At 38.2% G+C, this 24,643-nt stretch overlaps 1 pseudogene; it reads right to left on the bottom strand.

Moving 5' to 3' along the window:
• Positions 1-11,583: 11,583 nt before the first annotated feature.
• On the bottom strand, positions 11,584-22,919 carry LOC110342752 (annotated as a pseudogene).
• Positions 22,920-24,643: the final 1,724 nt, after the last annotated feature.

Below are 24,643 nucleotides of genomic sequence, written 5' to 3'. Positions count from 1 at the left end.
TGATCCTACCTATCCAAGAGCATGGGAGATCTTTCCATTTTCTCATGTCTTTCTTAGTTTCTTTCTTTAAAGACTCAATGTTTTGTTATACAATTCTTTCACTGGTTTGGTTAGGGTTGCCCCAAGATGTTTTATGTTGTGTGTGGCTATTGTAAAAAGTGATGTTCCTCTGATTTCTTTCTCAGCCCATCTATCATCTGCACATAGTAGGATTACTTATGTTTTTTAGTTAATCTTGTATCCTGTCACTTTGCTAAAGGTGTTTATCAGCTATAGGTGTTCCCTGGTAGAGTTTTTTTGCTCACTTATGTAAACTATCGTATCATTTGCAAATAGCAAAATTTTGATTTCTTCTTTTCCAATTTGTACCCCATTGATCTCCTTTTGTTGTCTTATTGCTCTAATCTAGAAATTCAAGTATAATATTAAAGAGATATGTAGGAAATTGGACAGCCTTGTCTTGTTATTTATTTTAGAAGAATTGTGTTGTTTCTCTCAATTCAGTTTGATGTTGGCTGCTGGTTTGCTGTATATTGCTTTTATTATGTTTAGGTATGTTCCTGTTATCCCTGATCTCTCCAAGACCTTTGTAATGAAGGGGTGTTGGATTTTGTCAAAGGTATTTCAGCATCTAGTGAGATGGTCATGCGTTTTTTTTTCAGTTTGTTTATATGATAGATTACATTGATGGATTTTCATATGTTGAAACATCCCTGTTTCCCTGGGATGAAGCCTACTTGATCTTGATGGATGATTTTTCTGATGTGTTCTTGGATTTGATTTGTCAGTATTTTATTGAGTATTTTTGCATTAATGTTCATGAGGGATATTGGTCTGTAATTCTCTTTCTTGGTTGTGTCTTTGTGTAGCTTGGGTACCATGGTAATTTTAGCCTTTTAAAAAGGCTTTGGCAATGACCCTTCTGCTTCTATTGTATGGATCACGTTAAGGAGAATTGGTAGTATCTGTTTTTTGAAATTCTGGTAACATTCTGCACTGAATCCTTCTGTCCCTGGGCTTTATTTGGTTGAGAGACTTTTGATGACTGCTTCTATTTCATTAGTGGTTGTAGGTCTATTTAAATTGCTTATCTCTTCTTGATTTAATTTTTTAAGTGATATTTATCCTGAAAATTGTCCATTTCCTTTAAATTTTAAAGTTTTGTGGATTATTGGTTTACAAAGTCTGACCTGAAGATTCCCCGGATTTCCTCAGTGTCCATTGTTATGTCCCCCTTTTCATTTCTGATTTTGTTAATTTGCATGTTCTCTCTCTGCTTTTTGGTTTGTTTGGATAAAGGTTTGTCTATGATGTTGATTTTTTCAAAAAACCAATTCTTCGTTTCATTGATTTTTTGTAATGTTTTCCTAGTTTCTACTTTATTGATTTCAGACCTCAATTTGATTATTTGCTGCCATCTACTCCTCTGGGGTGAGTTTGCTTCTTTTTGTTCTAGAGCTTTCTGTTGTGCTATTAATTTTCTTGTGTGATTATTCTCCAGTTCCTCATGTGGGCACTTAGAGATATGCACTTTCCTCTTACCACTGCTCTCAAAGTGTCCCATAGGTTTGGGTGTGTTGTGTCTTCATTCTCATTGAATTCTAGTAAGACTTTAATTTCCTTTTTTATTTCTCCCTTCACCCAGGAATGGTACAATTGAACATTATTCAATTTCAATTAGTTTGTGGGGTTTCTGCAATTTGTGTTGTTGTTGAATTCTATCTTTAAAGCATGGTCATCTGAGAAGATACAGGGGGTAATTCTAATGTTTGTGTACCTATTGAAGTTTGATATGTTGCCACATATATGATCAATTTTAGAGTAATTTCCATGTGGTGCTGAGAAGGTATATTCTTTTTTGTTTGGATATAATGTTCTATAGAAATCTGTTAAACCCAATGGGTCACAAATTCCATTAGTTCCTTTGTTTCCTGGTTCTGGTGTTTCTGTCTGGTGTTGAGAGTGGAGTGTTTAAGTCTCCCACTATATGTATACAAGGTTTTATGTATGATCTATGTTTTAGTAATGTCTCTTTTATGAATGTGGATGCCTTTGTATTTTTTATAGAATATATTGTTTTCTCCATCTATAGTGACTGAGAGGTTTGTTGAGTATAGTAGTCTGGGCTGGAGTCTGTGGTCTCTTAGTGTTTGTAGAACATATATCAAGGGCCTTCTAGCTTTCAAAGTTTCCATGGAGAAGTCAGATGTAATTCTGATAGAATCGCCTTTATATGTTATTTGTCCTTTTTCTTTTGTTGCTCTTAATATTCTTTCTTTATTCTGTATGTTTGGGGTTTTGTTTATCATGTGGTGAGGGGACTTTATTTGTGGCTTACTCTACTTGATGCTCTGTAATCTTCTTGTACATTCATTGTCATATTTTTATTTAGGTTAGGAAAATTTTCTATGATTATTTTGAAAATGTTTTCTGTACTTTGATGTGGGTTTCTTCATCTTATTCTATACCCATTTTTCTTAGGTTTGGTCTTTTCCCAGTGTTGCATGTTTCCTGGATATTTGGTGTTAGGGACTTTTTGAACTTAATATTTCTTTGGTCAATGAATCTGATTCCCCAAGTATATCTTCAACACCTGAGATTCTCTCTTTTCAATCTCTTGTATTGTGTTGGTTATGCTTGCATCTGTAGTTCCTTATCATTTACCCTGCTTTTCTATTTCCATAATTCCCTCAGACTGTGTTTTTACTTTTAATTATGTCTATTTCAGCTTTCAAACCTCGCACTGCTTGAATTGTTTTTTCTAATATTTGGTTTGTCTTTTCCTCCATTTCTTGATTTTTTTTGGTTTTTTTCCTCCCATTTCATTAAGGGATTTTCTCATTACCTGTTTGAAGTGTCTGTCATCTTCATAAAGATTTTTTTAGGGTTGTTCTCTTCTACTTCATCGTTCTTGGGATGTTCGTGTCTTTTTTTTTTTTGTGGAGTCCTTAGACTCCAGTTGTGTAATATTGATCTTTCTGTTGTTGAATATGTTCTTATACTATTGTTTTACCATGCCTTCTCCAGAAGGTACCAGTGGGGCCTTTCCCTCTCCTGATAGGTACAAATCTAAGGTTCTCTCCTCATAGGTACAATTAGGTCCAACACTCTGATGGCACTCCTCTTCCTGTGGGTAGAGGTGAGATTAGTACAGAGACATTGGCAGACTCTGGATGGGCTGTTCTGCTGCAATGGGTTGCCCCATGGATAGTCCCCAGGCCTCAGGAGGATCTGAGAAGGACACTGGAAGGCTGTCTAGAAAACCGAGGAAGGGCTTTAACACACTGAATAGGTACAGGATTGAGTCCATCTCTTGTATTCATTGGTGATACTTGTATCTGTTGTTCCTCTTTGTGTACCTAGATTTTTTCCATTTCCAGAATTCCCTATTTTTTTCTTTAATACTCTTCTTCCCATTTTCATATCTTGAACAGTTTTATTTATTTCATTCAGCTGCTTTCTTTTTGTTTTTTCTTGGCTTTCTTTAAGGGGTTTATTCATTTCCTCTAATTTTTTGGTCTCTTCCTTGATTTTTAAAAATGATTTATTCAATTCCTCCTTCATAACGTTGGTTTTAAGGAGTGTGTGTGTGTGTGTGTGTGTGCGTGTATGTGTGTGTGTGTATGTGTTTCAGCTGTGTTGAACTGTCAGGGCCTGCTGTGGTAGGATAGCTGGGCTCCAGTGGGAACATATTGTCCTGGATGTTGTGTTTTCACACTGGTGTCTAGTTGTATGGGTTTGGGGAGCTTATAGTTGTAGGTGATGATTCCTGAATTTCTCTTTGTTGAATAGATGTTGTTCTTTGGTTTCTGTTTCATCTTTGTTCTTCTGGTCTTTGTGGCCTGGGATTCTGGCAGCCAACATGACCTTTCTTCCATCAGGGAACCTCCACCTGAATTGAAGGCTGGCTCTGGCAGCTAGTATGCTCTTTGGTTCAGGAAGCGGTCTGTGTTCATGTTGCACACTGGACAAAATGATGAAGAGGGGAATGGGAATTCTATCAGGAGGCACTGAAAGAATGGAGAAGGAGGGTCTGAGGGTGGGCCACCTATCTGGAGTTCTGGATGCTTGTGTGGCCTCTGTTCTAGCAGTAAGTCTCTGTCTGACTTTCTTACCTGTTCTTCTGACTGGTGTGGTCTGTTTCTCTGGATGCTATTTTCTACAGCTCATAAAATCAGAATTTATTAGGTGAACTTTAAAACACTATCAAAGGCCAAAATCACAGCTGAGACATTGAAAATCCATCACTTAATCATTGAAACTGGGTGACTCAACAGTTGCAGTAGTCTCTGAATAGCTGTCTCTTGTTGGGAGCCAACGAGTAGTTACTCAGTCCACAAGGAATAGTGCCTCCCTCAAGAGTCCCATTATGGCACCAGGATTCTAAAAGTTTCCTGGACAGCTACTGCAAAGACATATTCCACAGTGAAAAGTTGGAAACACTGGTAGTACTATCCACAAAACAATCAGCCACTATAGCTTGAGTGGGGGTCAGTTGGTTAGGGGTGAATCAACTGGATTATGAGAGGGAAGACCATATGAGCAAAGGACAAGGTGAATTTCCTTCTGGAATGTTCTTTTCATCTGGAATTCCCTTTTTATCTGGGTCCCTGACAATAGTTGCTACCTATGTTCAGGGTCATCCTTCCCACATCAATCAGGATCATTTCCTAGGTGATTATAATTTGTAATTAGTTTGCATTTTAAATCAAACATAATAGCCATTTTAGCAACCTACATATCGATCTTTTTGACTACATGTGGATAAACACATTTTCTAACAGATTTTCTAAAAACAGATCTTCTTACACATTCCACTTTTATCACTTATATAAAATTTGGTAAATTATTTATGCTCTCTTGGTTTCCTTATTTCATGTTTTAATAATATTTTAGGTGTGTGTGTGTGTGTGTGTGTGTATGTGTGTGTAATCACATGCAAATAGGTATGCAAAAAGGTACCCAAAAGAGGGCATCAGAGTCTGTGGAGTTGGAGTAACACGTGATTGTGACCATCATTTGATGGGACCAGAACTTGAGTCTACTGAACAAACAGTAACTCTCCCTTGCTTAGCCATCTCTAACCTATTTCCTCATACAGTATTATATAGACCAGGTTATGCTGGCTATGGATTTAACAACATTTACTAACTAATGAGGATGCATTTTATGTTGTGTGAAATAAGACTGTAGAGACTCAGAATATGTGAAATAGTCCTTTATAACAGCCATAGTTCAGGAAGAAGAGAGAGGACTCCTATTCCCTGTTTGCAATGATATGGAAATATGAGTGACAATTTTCCTTAGTATAGCAAATTCATACTTTATGAAGACTCAACCAAGACTTTCTCCAGGAAGAAGCTTTGTGCAGGTAGAGAAGGTAATGCTTTATCATGCTGAGACAGAAGAGGAGACTATGTTATACTTCACAATATACATAAAAGTGAACCTTGAAAATAAAAGCAGAAAGCAAAACATTATATAAGGAGAAACACTTAATGGGCTTATAAAACATACTTAATATCTATAAAGTGATCTCAGATTTTTTTCAGCGTAAAAAATGCTAAAGATGGATAATGAATTTCAGTGTTTGTTCTGTGTAGCAAAATGTCAAGTCTACCTTCCTATTTAATATTCTAATATTTCAAGGGATCACTAATTTCTATTTATAATAGATACATATTTCCTTATTGTCACAATATAAACTTCTAATAAACAGGGTGAATGTGTAGTTTGTACTGAATATATTTTAAGTAACAAGTGTTTTAATACTGCTAAGCTTTGTGGATTATTATTTTTTTGGCAGTTAAAAGTACTAAAAGACACGGAAATGCTTATAGCAGAACTAAGTTTATTTTCAAGTGATACAGACCCTTCAATTACATAAAAAGGTTTGCTCAGAGTTAATGCTGTTATCTCTGAAGTTGTTTAGGGTCATTTTCCTATGGATTTCCCCATCTGCTTATTTTCTCCACTTCCCTCCCATATTTGGTCTACAGATACCATGTGAACATTGTGTAGCAAAGATTGGATATAGGCAGTCTTTCTTGGTGGACAATGTTTTGACCACCAACCACCCAAAATGACACAGAGACTTATTGTTAATTATAAAAGCTTGGCCCTCCGCTTAGTCTTGTTCACAACTAGCTGTTAAAACTTAAGTTAACTCATTTATATTAATCTACATTCTTCCATGTGGCTTGTTACCTCTCCTCCTTACTGTATGTCTGACTTATCCATGTCTTGCTGGCTTAATTATTTGCACCTCAGATTCAGAAATTCCTCCCATTCTTTCCAGCCTAGCCATTGTCTATACAGCTCTTTTCAAAAATCAATCAAAAGGTACCTTGGACAAACACACCTTCAAAGGGTACAAAAAGATTATTCCACAATAGTTGGGCCTCTGTTTCCATTAATAGGCAAAGGCGTAATCGTTAATAAGACCCCTTGTATTGCTGAATTGTTGAACAACTGGAATGAGAGTGGGAATCCCAGCCTCCTTTTCATTGTGACATGGCAAGCACAGAGAGACTCACTGCATGTGAGGGTAAATGGAATAAATTACAGAGAAATAAAAATTTAGTGATTGGGACAAAAGCCACAAAGAAATGGAAGCTTACTATTATTGGAGACAAAATGCCATAAATAAAGTCACACTGGAACTTTTTCATGTTCTTCCTTTCTCCTTCATTGGAGACTGTGGCCTCAGTTAGTTTGCCAAAATATATAATAGATTAGACAGCCAAGATTTCATTTATATAGAACCTTTTAGAGAGCTCCTGTGATACCTGAGTGGGTTATCCCCAGTACCTATATAATGGAAGGATAGAACAGTCTCCTCAAAGTTTCTCTCTGAGCTACACACACACACACACACACACACACACACACACACACACACACACACACACACACACACACACACAGCTGCTCCTGATAATTGAACTGAAACCCACCTTGATGAACCAATGAATTGTCTGCTGTGGTTACTAACTGGAGAATGGATGAAGGGTTATTTATAAGATCACAGTTAACTCAAAAGCAGCTTAGTCAACAAAAGTCCATCCCAACGTGAACGATAACTCAAAAAGCTGCATTCAGGGTGAAGGGCTATCGTAGGGCAGAACATGGTAAATATGATTGACCTTTTCTTCATTCCCTCTTCCATGCTAAACTATTAGATAACATTTCTAAAGCTAGCCATCAGGGTCTCTTCCTTTATTAGGCCACTTCCTGAGGCTGACTATAAAGTTCTAGTTATCAAAAGACCCCTTTGTGCTACCATAATTAACATGTCCAATCAAAATTAAACACCTCCTCTAATATTGGATTTCCCCCTTTACTTTTATACCATTTGCCTAAGGGCCATGTCAGTCTCTTCTGTATCCAGGGGCAGTCCTTTGTCCCCCAGGACAAATACCCCTTTCCCCTCTCCCTTGTTCCTTTTCGCTAGTCCTCTGCCTCCAGTTTTTGTCTTTTATTCCCTGTACTTTGTCCCTCTGGGGCAGATAAATCTCCTTTACACTGAGAACTTGGTCTTGGCGCATCTTGTGTCAACTTCCAGGTCGTTTTACAAGGAACTCTGCACAACTTATAGGCAACTGGATAATCCAGGACTATTCTTGGCAACTCAGTAGCTCAAATTCTGCTTCCCCCTGCAGATATTACTGGATCTTTGTGCTGACTAGTTTTATATCAACTTGACACAAGATAGAGTCATCAAAGAGAAGGGAGAATGAATTGATAAAATGCCTCCCTAAGATACCACTGCATGGCATTTTCTTAGTTAATGATCCATGGGGGAGGGCCCAGCCCATTGTAGATGAGATCATCCCTAGGCTGCTGGTCCTGTGTTTTATAAGAAAACAGGCTGAGCAAATCATGGAGGGGCAAGCCAGTAAGCAGCACCCTTCTGAGGCCTCTGCATCAGCTCCTTCCTCCAGGTTCCACCCTTCATCCATCCTCCAGTTAGTAACCACAGCAGAAGACTCATTGGTTCAGCAAGGTAGGCTTCAGTTCAGTTGTTAGGTTTGGTATGTGATAGTTCCCATTCTGTCATGAGTTTCTGTCTTGGCCTCTATAAATGATGTGGAATCATAAGCCAAATAAGACCCCCACACAACCCACACCCACACTCCCATCTCTACCCCTCTGCTTGCTTTTGGTCAGAATGCTTTGTTGCAGAAGCAGAACCCTAACTAAGTCAGTCTGTAACCCCTGGGGGAGGAACCCTATTGAACCTTTTAATTTTCACATCCTAATATATATAAGTGTATTTACTTATAGAGGTTCATAAGCCTCCCACACTTTCCTTAATAGGGATGAAATGGGCTGCACAGCAGGAAGGTGTCTTACTTCTGTATCAAAACTTCTGTTTCAAAAGATCACAAAATAGTCCTCAGATTTGAAGAATTATCTTTTGGTATTGAATTTAGCTTAGTATCACACTTTTATTTTCCATGACCTTGTAAGTAAAGGTATAATTTTAGTAGGGTGTAGCGGTAAGTATAATTCCTATACATGGAAGGAGTTCCAAGCCATCCTGGGTGTTATAATGAGAATCTATCTCAGAAAAACAAAGCAAACCAACCAATTAAGCAAGATCAAATGAAACAAAAAGAAACGTCTGTAAGTGTACTGTCTCCCAACTGAATTTCTCTATTACACATACATGTGCTCATATATAGAGAGAGTAAATTGTACATGTGTGTGTGTGTGTTTGTGTGTATGTTTGTGTGTGTGTGTGTGTGTGTTTAGGATACATGTTAAGATTATGCATATGTTATATTTGCATAGAGCAATTTGTACTATTTGACAGTTTCTCACATATATGCCCTGAATTTGAACGATATTAAGCAGCTAGTCCCTCTCATTCCCCACTCTGAAATCTTTCTTCACACCAGCCCCATGCTATCTCACCTGTTCTGTTTCATTTTCCCATGAGTTTTGTGCATTAACACTGGCAGGGGTCTACTTCAGTGGAACTTAGCAGCTCCTCACAGGTACACCATTGAAGACAATGGAAGCCCCCTTTTCAGCACCAATTCCATCATCATCTCTCAGGAACCCATCCCCCATGCATGCTGAAAATATGAAAGGTCCAACCTTTTGCAGACAGTTACAGCTATAGTGAGTTCAGAAGTGCAAAGACTCTTGCATGTCAGAATAGAATGTGTTTACAGGACTCCTCCCAACCTCCCATCCTTACATTCTTTCAAGCCCCTAATCAGCAAACCTGAGAGTTGGTGTTGTAAATACCTTTTCTAAAAACAAGCACTACAGTCACTTATTCTCAGTATGTTGGATAGATATTAGTCAAATGAAAAAAAACAAGTTTTTTTTAATGAAAGCGTGTGAACAGAGGTTATACTTTTATTTCCCAGGTGCACGATCCTAAATAATCACACAGAAACTTATGTTAATTGCAAACTGCTTGGCCTATAACTCAGGTTTATTACTAACTAACTCTTATATCTTAATCCATTTCTACCAAATACATTTTACCAAGAGGCTTGTGGCTTATTACCTCATTTTCTATATGACCTGCTTTTTCAGAGGCTGGCTGATATCTCTCCAGTCTCTGCTCTTCTCCTCTTTCCTGTATCTTCCATTTGGCTTCCCTGCCAGCCTTATTCTGCCTTGAGATAGTCCAAATAAGCTATTTATTATCAACCAATGAAAGAATGCATTTCACATCATACAGAAGGGTTATGCCACAGCAAAACAAATTTTAATTGCTGATATCTTAAGTATTCCATTAAGCCAATGATGTATGTTTACTGCTGAACTTGAATCCCAGGTAGTTAAGAAATATGGCAGCCTTATAGATTAAGAAAGCAAACCAAAAAGTGTGACTCATTTGAGATATTTCTATATCATGTTTTCAAAACAGAACTGACACATAAAAAGAGAAATTGGAATGTATTTTATCATTAGCACTTCAAAATGCCACTGTTTTAAATATATATCTATTGAGTCCTACTTTGATAATCTAGGGTCTTATATCCCAGCAACCGTGTAAAGCCTGGAATGAATAAAGCCTTTTGGACTGCTTGTTCAATTTCTCTACTCCTTTGACTGCCTCGTTGTCAGTTGTCATGTCTGGCTGTCAGTAGTTAGTTGCCTTCTGTATTTACATTTTTAAATTTTTGGTAACTAGATAGCTAACATCAAACAGAACATTGGACAACAATATACAAGTCTGTGTGTGACTCCTGAACAAAAGGTATTGTCACTCACACATAAATTCTAACTAAACTGTCCATGTTAGATTTCTATTCTCATTTCACTTCTGTAACTGTGATGAAAAACTCTAACAAAAAACAACCTAGGGGAAGGAGGGTTTATATGACTTATAATATCAGGATATAGTATATTATTGTGCTGGGCTCAAGGTAGGAGCTTAGTCTCACACCCAAGTCAGGGCAGAGAATGAATACAGAGACGCTTGCTTGATTACTCTCCTTTAGCTTTCATGCTGCTGAGGATATCCATTGTAGGGAATGGCACTACCAACAATGGTCTGTACCTTCCTATACCAACTAACTATCAAGATAGAGTCCTCCACAGGTAATTCCTCATCAATCAATTTTTAGAATAATTATTCTTTACTTGTGGTGCTGGAGTCCATGCCCAGGATTATATGCTAGGTTAGTGTACTACATCTGCACTATATCAGCCCAAACCCAAGATGGGTTGAATAGAAAATCATATGCAACTTCTTTGTATTTTGATTATATAAGGACCCCAAAATCACACTAAAAAGTATCTGCTTTGATGTAGGAATTAACTGTGCACATATAAAATCATACGAGTAACTTAAATGTGAGGCTTTAATGGGCCAAGCAAAATACCATATGTACACATGAGTGTAATGTAGCTTAAGTGTGGGCACACAGTTAAGGTAACCACTTTTAGTTTGAAGGAAGAGGAAGAAACAATCACACTTCCACACCTGAGGAACATTGAGGGAGAAAAGTGTCTTCCATCTGATTAGTTGTGCTGGACATAACTGCCCACTTCCTGAGGACAGAAATTCACACTCCAGCAGATGACTACTGAGGACTTTCTGGGACATGAAGATCTGTTATGCACAAACACACATACCAACACAAGGCATCCACACCTCTAAATCTTTCTCTTTTTTTGGTTTTAGGCGACAGGATTTCCCCGTATTGTTTTGGAGGCTGTCAGTCCAGCCCGGCCTCCAACTCACAGAGATATGCCTGTCTCTGCTTCCTGAGTGCTGGGATTAAAGGCCTATGCCATCACTGCCTGGCCATACCTCTAAATCTTGATACAGTAAGGGAATATTAATTTCACTTGTTTTTTCATTTTTGTGACTTCCATGTAAAAGCCACTTTTATAGATATTTTCTTTAAAAAGATTCTGATCTGACAATATTGTCAAGGAGAGCAAGTTTAGCATCAGGTTGACATATAAAAGCAGACAGGTGAGCAACTTTCCAACCAGTGATCCCAGCAGGAGTCTCACACAGTGCAGTTACTCTTCTGGGAGCATTGCTATGTTGTTTTTGTTTTTTCCCCAAAAAAACTCATGCACTGTACCTGGACATTGAAATGGTCACCCAGCCTGATTGACATATGTTGTTGTCCACACAGGTTCTCCCCCAAACATCCACATGGCCTTCACATAATTCTTGTCATCCAGAGTAAAGTGGTGATTGATTACACCAGGAAGTGTAACCATGATTCCATTCTCCATGGAAATTGGTATCCACATTTCCTCCCTGTCCTGAACATTGAAGTACCTGCTACCTTCCAAGATGTAGTGCATCTCCTCATCCAGGTGCACATGCCCCTTGAAGAACATCTTGATTTTCTACTCATAGTTGGTAAGTATATGTTTGCATATGGTGATAATGACCATCCAGAAGTAATTCCTCTCTCTCCAGAGCTTTTCCAGTTCAAGATCAATATCACACTTGTCACCATCCAGCTTCCAATAGAGCTCTCCCAGTATGCACAACTGCTCCAGGCCCATTAGGCAATCAGGCTGTGCATGGTGGGGTATTCATGGGCCAGCTACTGACTTCTCCATGTACCAGGCCTGCTCGATGCCTGTGCATGTAAACTTCAGTGGAGGATGTGGGGCTGGGTCAAGCTAGGATTGTGTCAAATTGACAGATAAAACTAACCAGCAAAATTTATATATGGTAAACATAGTAGTTATGGCTACATGCACCATCCTCATAGAAGTTCCAGCCAGACAAAACCAAAGGTTGAAGGAAGGAGGTGCATGAAGTCCCATCCTCAGCTGAAAAACTCTTTATAATTGATAGCTGCTGGGAGAGGAAGAGTTAATTTTCTTTAAGAATTTAGTCACTGGTAGGTTGACTGTACTCCAATAGAAGACCACACATCCATGAATACATAGACATCACAAATTGAACTTGATTGGTGAAAAATTAAATAAAGAAATGTAACAGGGTAGGTAGGGAAGGGAGGTGAATGTGGGAGAAATCGAGGAGAGGATGGATACAGTCACAACACAGTACAAAATTCTAAAGTACTAGTTTTCATCCTTTCAACATCTTATTAAACAAAATTTGTGTTACTTCTATTTTTTATTTTTATTTTCTAACATGAACATATTAATATCATCCTTTAAAATATTTTGAAGTACTATTTACATCATTTTCCCCTTCTCTTTGCCTCCTTCCAAGCCTTCCCACACACCCTCCTTGCTCTCTTTCAGCTACATGGTATCTTTTTTCATTAATTGTTGTCAAATGCATATAAGTATATATTTCTAAATACAACCTGTTCAGTCTGTATAAAGCTACTTGTATGCATGTTTTCAGACTGACCATTGGTGATAGAGAATCAAATGCATGCTCTTCCCTGGGGAAGGCTAATCCCTACACCCCATGCTCTCATCATTCCTTAGTTGCTTTGTGTATGGTGGAGGCCTCATGGGCTTTTGCCTCTCCACTTTGATGTGTCTATTGTTGTTGTCTTTTCTCTGTTCATATTTAGGCTTCATGTTGGTAAAACTTTATAGGTGCAACTTCGGAGTTTACTAGAAGACACAATCTCACCGCAAACTCCTTAATCTTCTGGTTCTTACAATCTTTCAACCCCCTCTTCCACATTGTTCCCAGAGACTTAGGTGCAGGAGCTGTTTTGTGGTTGGATTTATTGAGATTGGACTCCACAGCTCTGCATTTTGATTGGATGTGGTTTTCTTTAATGGTCTCTAATCTGTTACAAACAGAGTTTCTTTGATGTGTGCTGAGGACCACACTTATCTGCCGGTATAAGAACAGTGGATTGGTTAGTTGATGGTGAAAGGATCTCCTCTGAGATGTAGCGATATATGTTTTATGATTTATTAAAGCTTGCCTGAGGATTCAGAAAGCAAAGTCAGCCTCAAGCTATAGAGGTTAGGCAGCGATGGTACACACCTTTAACCTCAGGGTTAAGAGGTAGATGGATCTCTGTTAGTTCAAGGCCACCATGGCCTAGACAAGAGTGAAGAGTAACAGAGCTAATGCATTTGATGATAACACCTGAGATCACACACCTTTAATCCCAGGACTCATGAGAGGTATTTAAAACAGTAACAGTGTCTCAGAGATTCATTCTATAGTCATATTGAGGATAGGAAGACATTGAAGCTCAGGATCCGCCAGTCAAGCTGAGGAGAGGTTACAGTCTGAGGTTTGGTGAAGCCAGTATTATCTTTCATTCTGAGATAAAGTAAGTTAGTGACGATTTGCTTTCCTTTTCAGATCTTCAGCTTTAGTTTGAACCATAATAACAGCTTTTGGGTCTTTTATTTATCTTACAACACCAAGGTCCTTGACTTCACTCGTCTTCCAGTACTAGGTAAGATTTCTTTCATGTTGAGTTGATCTTAAATACAATTAGAGAGTTCTTGTTTACTGCCAAGATATGTGTGCCACTACTGCACTCTAAGGGTTATCTTACTGTGATGACTAGTCTTAGTTCAACTTGACCCACGAACTAGAGTTATCAGAAGAAGAGATTCTCAATTGAAAACCTAACTCTGTGAGATCTGGCTGTAAGGTATTCTCTTAATTAGTGATTGATGGAGGAGGGCCCAGAACATTGACAGTGGTTCCATCCCAGGGGTGGTGGTCCTGGATTCTATAAGAAAGCTGGCTGAGCAAGCCCGGGGAAGCAAACAAGAATGCAGCACTCTTCCATGACCACTGAATCAGCTTCTGCCTCCAGATTCTTACCCTTTTTGAGCTTCTGTCTTGACTTCTCTCAGTGATGGACTAAATCCTGGAAATGCAAGGCGAAATAAATCCCTTTCCTCTCCAAGTTGTCTTTGTCATAACGTGGTGATATTTTGTGCTTTAACAAATAAAGCCTGCCTAAAGATCAGAATGTGGAGTTAGCCACTAGTTAGCCATAGAGGACATACAGTGGTGGCACACACCTTTGATTCCCAGCACTCAGGAGGCAGAGGCAGGCAGATCTTCATGAGTTCAAAGCCACCCTGGGCTACAGGAGACTGATCCAGTCTAAAAGAGAAACAGAGAGAGGTGGTGGTGGCTCACACCTTTAATCCCAGTACTTGGGAGTCACACGCCTTTAATCCAAGCACTACAGAGGTAGAGACAAAGTTGATATGACTGTGCAAATAGAGGAATATGGGGTGTGTGACAGGAGCTCATTGCCTTCTGTCTGAGGATTCTTAGGGACAGGATCACCCTTTTGGTCTTAGGACTCAGTAGAGGTAAGTATTAGTGGCTAGCTGCTCTGCTTCTCTGATCTTTCAGCATTTACTCTGATGTGTGACTCCAGGTTTTTATTTTGAAGACCAATTAGAATTTGTGCTACTCATTCATGATGCTTCCTCACAGCAGTAGTAACCCAAAGATACCTGCCATGTTAGTTGTTGTTGTCATTCATAGGTATCATAACTAGTTAGGACTGTTGGTGGTTTTTCTCCTTGAAAGCATGCATGGTACATGGTACAATGAAAACAAGTCCTCAGGGAAAAGGCATTAAGTTCAGTTATAGCTCAGGAGTCTCTGGGTCCTGTGTCTCAGTAATATAGACTTACATTCTACCTATGGGGGGGGCAACAATGGGCAAAAGAAAAAAGTCGGTATTGTTTTGGGATTCTCTCAGAGTGTCCTGACTAATAATTCAAAAGATGTCTTCTTAGGACTGATGTTGGGGTTTTGTTAGGTGGCTTTGGCTCTTGGAGGGAACATTTTCAGCCATCCCAGATGAGAAAATTTCATTTAAACTATACACACATGTACAATTGTACACAGACTTACATGTATACAGGACTTTTTTCAAGGTAGATAGTTAGTAATATGATTCCTTATGACTTTTAACAAAATCCTTACCATTACTTTATTCACCTTCTTCTGTATTTATCCCCATTTCCCTCCCCCAATTAGACCCTACTCTCCATTTTTCTCATTTCTCTAGTTGTTAGATGAGTTGTACCCACCATGCTATTTCCTATCATGTACCCTGGCAACAGTCCATTTTACTTTCCTGATTTCTGTAGTTACTCTAGACTATGTACTCACATCAGAAGATTTGGAGCTAGGAGCCTCTGATGAGAGGAAACATGTGACATTTGTCTTTCCAGGTCCAAGTTACCTCATTCAACATGATCTTTTCTACTTCTATTCATATACCAGCAAACTTCATGTTTCTGAATGAAATAAATTTAAAAGAAAAAATAAAGCAAAATTTTGCCTTATCAAATTTGTAACTCAATGTTCTTTGAAGCCCCTACCTTAGTTCTCACAATGTCATAGTCACATGGTTGACTGGGAACTCTGGCTTATCACTATTTGTTGACTTCAATTTCTGTTTTAGATGAAGCTTCTCAGTATTCATTCTATAAGGGTTCCATCCCTCTCTTTGAACTCAGCAGCAGTTTATTCCTAAAAGCCTTGGCATATCACTTTGCCACAGTTCATCTCAGAATATCTTAAGAAATTTTCTCAGCATTCCATCTGATTCCACAACAACATATCCAGAAAACCAATCAGGGAGATCCCTAGGATCAGAGCATGCCTAAGATGTTTCTTCACTAACCCTAAATTCAGTGAAGCACTATATGCTCAAAAACACTTTCCTGGTCTAGTTTACTCCACATTCTGTTAATTATCCATTTATAATCTACCCTTCAATAAAACACTTGAAGTCATAGTTAGGTTAATCATTAATCACTGAAAACCATCAGTTTCTTACAGAAAAACTCTGACATCCTTAAATAATGGGACAATCAGATTTAATGTAGTCATGAATATAGAGCTCTCCACAGACAAGGACTTCTCACAGCCAGCAAATTACAAAACCAAAACAGCTTTAAGGCTATGACACTACCTAGGCTGGAACAAACTGTACTCTAGCAGAAAAGACCTGACTTTGTTTTGTTCCCAACTGCTTCTACACTTTTATCATCAAGAACATGCACACTGCGCTTGGTGGGATCCTTAAATATTTTACTAAGACATCATATAACTCAGGAGCCATAAAAATATACTGAGAGAAAGAGACTGACATGAAAATTATAAAGGATTGAGAGTTTCATTGTGGTAAAGAGCACATGTGGGTATGGCTTCTATTCTTAGGCTGCAGAAAAATTCCCCCTAGTTAGTTGTCTGTATCAGGGCAAAATGAATTTATATTTTATTGTTTTAAAGAAGATCTTTTGTTATTTGTGAAAAATAGTTTTATAATATAATGTTGAAGAGAAATTCCTAAAAGTAGCAAACTGGCCTATTTAAAATAACTAATATGAAATAGAGACAAATAGGAGCCCACAGATATTAGGAGTATGCATAGATGGTTAGTAATCAGGGGATGAAAGAAAATTATGACAGTGCTGAATGTCAAGTTAATAAAGTTCACTGAGTGACCATGATCACGTTACTTATTCACCTCAATGAAGGGTTATGGCTGACAATGCTCTAGGTGTCTGAAACACATTTGCAAGAAACATATAAGGGTGTTTCTCTGGGTAGAACTCACATTTCTGTGGGAGTAAACATTGCCCAAACACACATGTTGTTATGGTTTTTATTCAATATCTCCTGCAGACTCCTGGATTTGAACAAGTTACCCAACTTATTGTGGTGCAGTACTGGACGGTTCTAGAACCTTGAAGAGATAGGACATAGCTTGATGATGGGGGTTATGGGAGAGTGAGCTCTACTTCCTGCCCTTTCTGCTTTCTGATCCTGAGAGAAGTGAGCAAGCAACCCACAACAGGATACTTTGCCACCAGACTTTTCCTACCATAAAGGGCCTGGAACAAAGTAAACGTTTTCTTCCTTAAGTTGTCTTATGATGGGTATTTTGTCACAGCAATGGGAGAAAAATAACAAATGAGAGAAACATCTAACTATCTGAACAATTACCCAAGGCTCCTCTACAACATTGGGGCATCCATCTTAAGCCTACCAGACTTTTCTGTAAAGTAAGATATTCTGAAGTACTGTCCTACCTTGTCTTGGCAAAGTTCTGCATTCACTTTATTTTGTGTCCTGCTTGTCCAGTTTGGGCAGTACACTGTCAACAGTTAAGGCAAGAGCAATATCTTGCTAAGTAGCTAACTTTTGCCACAAAGAAAGTAAACTTCTTAGATTTCCATCATCTTCTCTGAAGTAGATTGTTGCTGCTTGGAGCAGACATGACATATTTGCATAAAAAACCTGTATGCTATTAAAACATGCTGAATGCAATAGTCTGTCAATGTCTAAAGTGTGTAAAGAACACCTGTCTATCTAAAATATATGTTTGACATTGAACACATATCCAATATGACTACAAGTTTCAATATAAAGACTAACTACTAACTGGCATTTTTTTATATCCTAATTAGTTGACAATTGTAACTTTTAAGAACTAGAAATTTTCACTATACTGTTAAATGAGTTGTAAAGTTACAATACCTTGAACAAGATAGAAATGTATGTATATTCTAACAAAAATAATCTCAACTTTGTATCAATGTATAAAGATACGTATCTATGTAAAATATTTAAGACAAGTAATTCCTTTATTAAATAGACTCAATAATCTAACTTTTTATTCTTTCAAGATTGGAATTAAGTAATAGAAGACACTATGGATTTTTTTTTATGAGACAGGGTTTCTCTGTATTGTTTTGGAGGCTGTCGGTCCAGCCCAGCCTCAAACTCACAGAGATCTGCCTGCCTCTGCCTCCAGAGTGCTGGGATTAAAGGCGTGTGCCACCACCGCCCGGTGACACTATGGATTTTTATATCTAAGAGTGTTAGTTGACTTTCTTCTCTTCACATTGGCAATATTTCTGTACAGTCTCAGAAATGAAACGATCAGGCTCACGTTTTCTGGACTTGTGGATAGAGAAAGAAATGTATTTGTACCATATCACATTGCTGTGACAAACATCTGGTTAAAATCACTTAAGAGAGCAGCCTGAAGTAATTGGTCAATCAGGAGGCAGCAAGGATGAATGCTGGTTTTTATCTTGCTTTCTCCTTTTCATTCAGTGCAGGACCTTAGTACATGTTATGCTTCTTCTCTCATTCAGGATGAGTCTTCCATTCTCCAGAAACCCAATCTATACCTTCCCTCCCAGCCACGTTCAAAGGTACCTTTCTTTATGTAATTATAGATTGACAACTTTCATCACCACATTCTTTTATTTCTACATTAAACTGGGCTTTGACTGTATTAGGACATTTAAATTAAACTTACATTGTACTTCTAGAATTTCACCTTTTCGTTTGTATTAATAAACCTTTTTTATTTCTTGTAATATTTTAAAATATAAATTTAAAATATCTAAAATTTCTACAATTTTATTCACAGTTAGAAAGATTTGATCTTCAAGAAGATACAAAATAATTATTCAATAATTTCTTTGCTAATTTTCATTATATTTTGTGTTTGCATCTGAGATTTTTTATGCTTGGAATTTATTGTGATAACTGCTACCAAACTATGAATCTAACATTGTGTCTTTAAAATTACCTCTAGCATTCTGAATATAACAACTGATTGGCTCATTTATTTACCTCCAACTTGAGATGACCTAGGTAAAACACACTAAATTTCCATGTACTCCTGAGTTCAATTCTGAACTTTAATTTTACTTATTGATCTTTTTATGGCTATAGCATTGTTTCATTGTGTATCAGTGATTATTACTAATTATTATTAATTTCCAGCCTTTCTGGATGGTTGCTTGTTTTCTTGTTTTGTGTTGAATGACCTATTAAGACTTATGCTGTATTAGTTTATAATATTCTATTTTTCTGTTGGGCACTTTCAAAAGAGCTGAATTTAAAATAAAATATAAATCTAAAAAAATGGATAATGTGATCTGGAGAGATGACTCAGCAACTAAGAACTTGAGTTTGGTTTCCAACACCACAACTGTTTTTAACAGCATACAGGTCCAGGGGATATGATGCCCTCTTCTGGCCTCTGTGGGTGCTACACACACACACACACACACACACACACACACACACACACACACACACACAACACACCCACACACAGATCCACATAGTTAAAATTTTAAAAAATCTTTAAAAGTAATTGAAGTTTTTCTTTACACTACAATGGACATCCAACTAGGTTTAATTCTCACCTTTACTTTCAAGAAGGCAATGCTAGTTATGCTACTGCCCACTTAGAGTCCTCCTGGATTTGCTCTTGGCTGAATGGAGTGAATTTTACCTACTCTGAGGGCACATGTGCATTTGGACTTGAGATGAATAGCATAAAAACAAATTTCAGGTTATCACATTTTACTTCCCATTCAGCGTTGGTATGATAGAGGGCACTGAGAGTATCTTGTATAGGTCCTGTCATCTAGTTCTGTGCTGTCTCCTTTCTCTAACCGAAGAAAAAGAGAACATATTCCTGCCCAGCCCCATCAGGACCTGACTCTGTTATCCTGTGAAAATGGATTGATAATTTGTTGCATTTTTTAAAGATTCTATTTTTATTGTAATTGTGTGTGTATGGGGGAGTAAGTCATGTACACGTGAGTACAGTGTATACAGAGAACACAAAGAGTGCCAGATTCCCTCGACCCAGAGCAAAGACAGTTTTAGCCAACTAATTTGGGTATTGAGAACTGAACTGAAGTCTTCTGCAAGAGCAGTATGTGATCTTTACTGCTGAGCCAAGTTTCTAGCCCTGTTGCCTGGGTTTTATGCTATATTTTGGTTTTGGTTTGGTGTTTGTCTTCAGAGGTTATCTTTACAATTGCTCTCCTGTTCTCTGGGTAGGCATTGATGATTTCATCCCCATATCATCCCTCTCCTTTATTAATGTAGGGTCAGTGTTCTTTCTTGTCTATGTCTTTGAACACAGGTGTGTTTTAGGGAAAGCCATTTGCTGGACTCTCTTCTACCAGCCATACTGAGCTTTGGAGTGCTGTGTATCGTGTATGCTTCAACTCAAGTGTAGACTCCTTTCAGGGCAGCACTCTAGCGCTGTGAGACCACACACAGTAGGGACAGTCAAACACTGATAATGAGAACTCTAGGTAGAAGTCAGGTCCCTGCGTAGTTTTCTTCAATGAGAGGGAAATCTTCCTTCAGGGGGAGATCATCAGGTGGGAAGCTTGGTGAATGCAGTGAATTCCAGTGATGCTCCTGAAACACACTGAACACCCCAGTGTTTCTCAAGGCCCAGCTAATTCCTAATAGCAGCACAGTAGCTGTAGCCTTAACTTGTGCTCCATGTATTGACTGGCATGTTTCTTTGGGATTGGCAGGTTTTGTTCACAGCTGGTTTCTCTGTTTCTTTGGAGGACAAATGGAGTAAAACTCATTCATGGAGGTTCATGAGAATTTGACCTAAAGCTAAAAAAATACATAAAAGCTCTGAAAGTTTATTTACAGATTTTCATTAGCATATATTAATTATATGTAATAGGTTTTGCTATGCCATTTTCATTCACGCATGAAATTTATCTTTATAATATGTGTTCCTCCCAAGCACCTCAACTCCTGCTGGTGTGATTGCTCTTCCCTAACTTAAAAAAAAGCAACTTATGAAACAAAGCAATAGCTTAAATATTTCTGTAGTTGCATGCTTTCATGCACATGAATATCAGAACTAAGTGGAAATACTCAAGTTCTGAAGTGTAGCAATGCTGCAGGGATAGGGATCCCAGCATCTTATCGTCCTGTGACTGTGTCTCCACACCCTATGCTTTGTTGGCCATCACTTTATGCTCTTTTATCTGCTTTTCTTTGATTGCTTTGTTTTCTTTCTGTGCATATACATTACAGAAAGTAATAGTTTCAAAATGACATTTTTGTACACGTGTTTAATTACTTTGATCAAATTCACCCCTAATGCCCCCCTGTTCCCTTCCTTTCCTACTCCTACTAATCCCATCCTCTTCCCAACTAGTATTTCTGCTCTCATGTCTATGTGTGTGCACATGTGCATGTGTGTGTGTGCATGTGTGTGTGTGTGTGTGTGTGTGTGTGTGTGTGTGTATAAAATGAGTTTCATGAGGCTTGCTTTTAGGTGCATCACAGAGGAGTTTTTTCCCAGAAGCTTGGGTATCTTGCCAGTGACTATACCCTTGAAGAAATGCCTCTCCATTCCCCAAAAGCATTAACTACTGAAAGGGGGGTCTGGAGCCTTATCTGTTTCTATATTCTCAGGAAGGAGTGGGTCTCTGTGAGCCTAATCCTCCACACATTAAAAATTTTCTTCCACATAGGACTTTAGTTTCTAGACACCATCACTCCTATTCTGATACCAGTTTCTTCTGTCTTCTGAATTTTTCTTTCACTGTTACATATTTCCTGGAGGGCAGAGCATATAGGGATGTTCTGACAGCTTTTAAGCTGGAGACAGAAATATAAACCCGAATTAATATTATTGTATTTTGGGGGGTATTTCCTTTATTTATTCATATGATTTTTATTAATTGAATTCATTCATTTATTTTACATTCCAAATCCAGTTTCCCCTCCCAGTCCCAGCCCATGTCCCCCCTTCTTCTCCATCCCTCCTCTGTTTCTGTTTGGCAAGGGGCAGGCCTTTCACGGGTTTGAACAAAGTATGGTATGAGAAGTTGAGGTAGGACTAAGTTCCTATCTGTATACTAAGTCTGGGTGAGGCAATCCAGTTTGAAGAAGAGGTTACCAAAAGCCAGCCAAAGCATGAGGGACATCCCCTACTTCCACCGATAGGAGTCCCACAAATAGACTAAAATACACAACTGTCACACATATGGTAAAGCCGTAGGTCGGTCCCATGCAGGGTTCCAGGCTGTCAGTCCAAACGCTGTGAGCTCCAATGATCCCAGGTCAGTTGTTTCTGTGGGATCCCTTGTGATGTCCTTGACCCCTGTCTCATACAATCCTTCCTTCCACTCAGCAGGATTCCCTGAGACCAGCCCAATGCTTGGTTTGTGGGTCTGCATCTGTTTCTATCAGTTATGATGGGAATTGGGGTAGTCACTAATATAGTCTCTCTGAGTATATGGATTGTAGCACTGTTATCCTTACTGTACAGCTAATATAAACTCACAAGAGAGTATATTACAGGTTTGTCCTCCTGGGTCTGGGTTACCTTACTCAGGATGATTTTTTTCTAATTCCATCTATTTCTGTTCAAAAATTTTGATGCCATTCTTTTTAGCACCTGGGTAATACTCCATTATGTAAATATACCACATTATCTTTATCCACTCTTCAGTTGAGGGGCACCTAGATTGTTTTCAGGTTCTGTCTATTTACATAAGCTTTTCAGCTTCATGAGATCCTGTTTATTAATTGCCAGTCTTAGTGCCTGTGTTACTGGTGTTATGTTCAGGAAGTTGTCTACTATGCCAATGCATCCAAGGTTATTTCTCACGTTCTCTTCAGTCAGGTTCAGTGTAAATGGATTCATGTTGAGGTCTTTGATCGATTTGGACATGGTTTGTGCAAGGCAATAGGTATGAATCTCTTTTTATTCTTTTATATGCCAACATCCAATTATGCTAGCACCATTTATTAAAGATTCTTTTCTCCATTGTATAATTTTGACTTCTTTGTCAAAAATTATGTGTTCATTGGTGTGTGGATTTATGTCTGTGTCTTGGATTTGATTCTATTCATCCACCTGCCCGTTTTTATGCCGATACCTTGCTATTTTTATTACTATATCTCTGTATTAATGTTTGAGGTCAGGGATGGTGAGACATCTGGCAGTTCTTTCATTGTACAAAGATTGTTTTAGATATCTTTGTATTTTGTTTTTCCAGACAAACTTGAGTATTATTCTTTGAAGGTCTGTAAAGAATTGTGCCAGAATTTTTGTAGGAATTGTGTTTAATCTTTCGATTGCTTTTGGTGACATGGTCATCTATTCAACATAGTACTGAAAGATCTATCTAAAGCAATAAGACAACAATAGGAGATCAAGGGGCTACAAATTGGATAAGAGAAGTCAGAGTCTCACTATTTTCAGATGATATGATGATATACATAAGTGAGCCCAAAAATTTTATCAAGGGCCTTATACAGTTGATAACCACCTTCAGTGATGTGGCTGGACACAAAATTAGCTCAAAAATCAGTAGTCCTCCTATATACAAACAATAAATTGGTAGATAAAGAAATCAGGGAAACAATACCCTTCACAATAACCATGAATAATAGGAAATATCTTGGGATAACTATAACCAAGCAAGTGGAAAACCTGTATAACAAGAACTTTATGTCTTTGAAGAAAGAAATTGGATATGTCAAAAATGGAAAGATCTCCCATGATCATGCATTGATACTATTTAGTTGTTTATTTTTGTTTAGAAACAGTTTCTTGTAGGTTCTGGGACAGACTCCAATTTGCTATTCAGAGAAGGATAACCATTATTTACGTCCTGAGGCTTTTGCTTCTGAGTGCAGGGTTTACAGGTATACACCTTACATGTAATTTATGCAGTGCTGAGAACTGAGCCTGGGGTCTCATACCTGCTTCACAGAACACTCTACTAACTTCATTATAGTCACTCTCTGGGAAATGTTAGAGCATGTCGTGCGATTACCACTTAGAAATGAACTTCTGTGTTAGAGGAGCACAGCCATATAAGACAGACAAAGAAAATGTGATTAATTCTGAGCAGAGGACATCAGAACCTGACAATTGTCAGGTGTGTGAAGATTTCAGCGTCAATAGGTTCTCATTTCAACTAGATATTTTACATTTCATTTTATTTTAGACTTCTTTTTTTCTTTGTTTGTTTGGTTGATTTTGTTATTCTGGGTTTTTTCTTTGAAACAGGGATTCTCTGTGAGGCTTTGACTGTCCTGGAGCTCATTCATCAGACCAGGCTTGCTTCAGACTCTTTGAGACCCACCTACTTCTACCTCCCAAGTGCTGGGATTAAAGGTGTGGTCCACCCCTTCCCAGATTAAGATTTTTTTTAATAAGGTGTGTGTGTATGTGTGTGTGTGTGTAAGTTTGTGCATGTAAGTTCAGGTAACCATGGGGTCTAGAATATACATCAGATCCCTAAGAGCTGGAGTGAAAGGTGGTTGTCAGGTAACTGACAAGGATGCTGTGTAGTTAAACTCACATCATCTGGAAGAGCGTCAAGCCATTTAACTTCCAATCCAGCTCTCCAGTCACAAAAGTTTTATTTTTTTAAAAAAATTAAC

Source organism: Mesocricetus auratus, unplaced genomic scaffold (assembly GCF_017639785.1).
Source record: "Mesocricetus auratus isolate SY011 unplaced genomic scaffold, BCM_Maur_2.0 Super-Scaffold_100676, whole genome shotgun sequence".
Lineage (NCBI taxonomy): Eukaryota > Metazoa > Chordata > Mammalia > Rodentia > Cricetidae > Mesocricetus > Mesocricetus auratus.
This window is presented reverse-complemented; position numbering and strand designations above follow the sequence as displayed.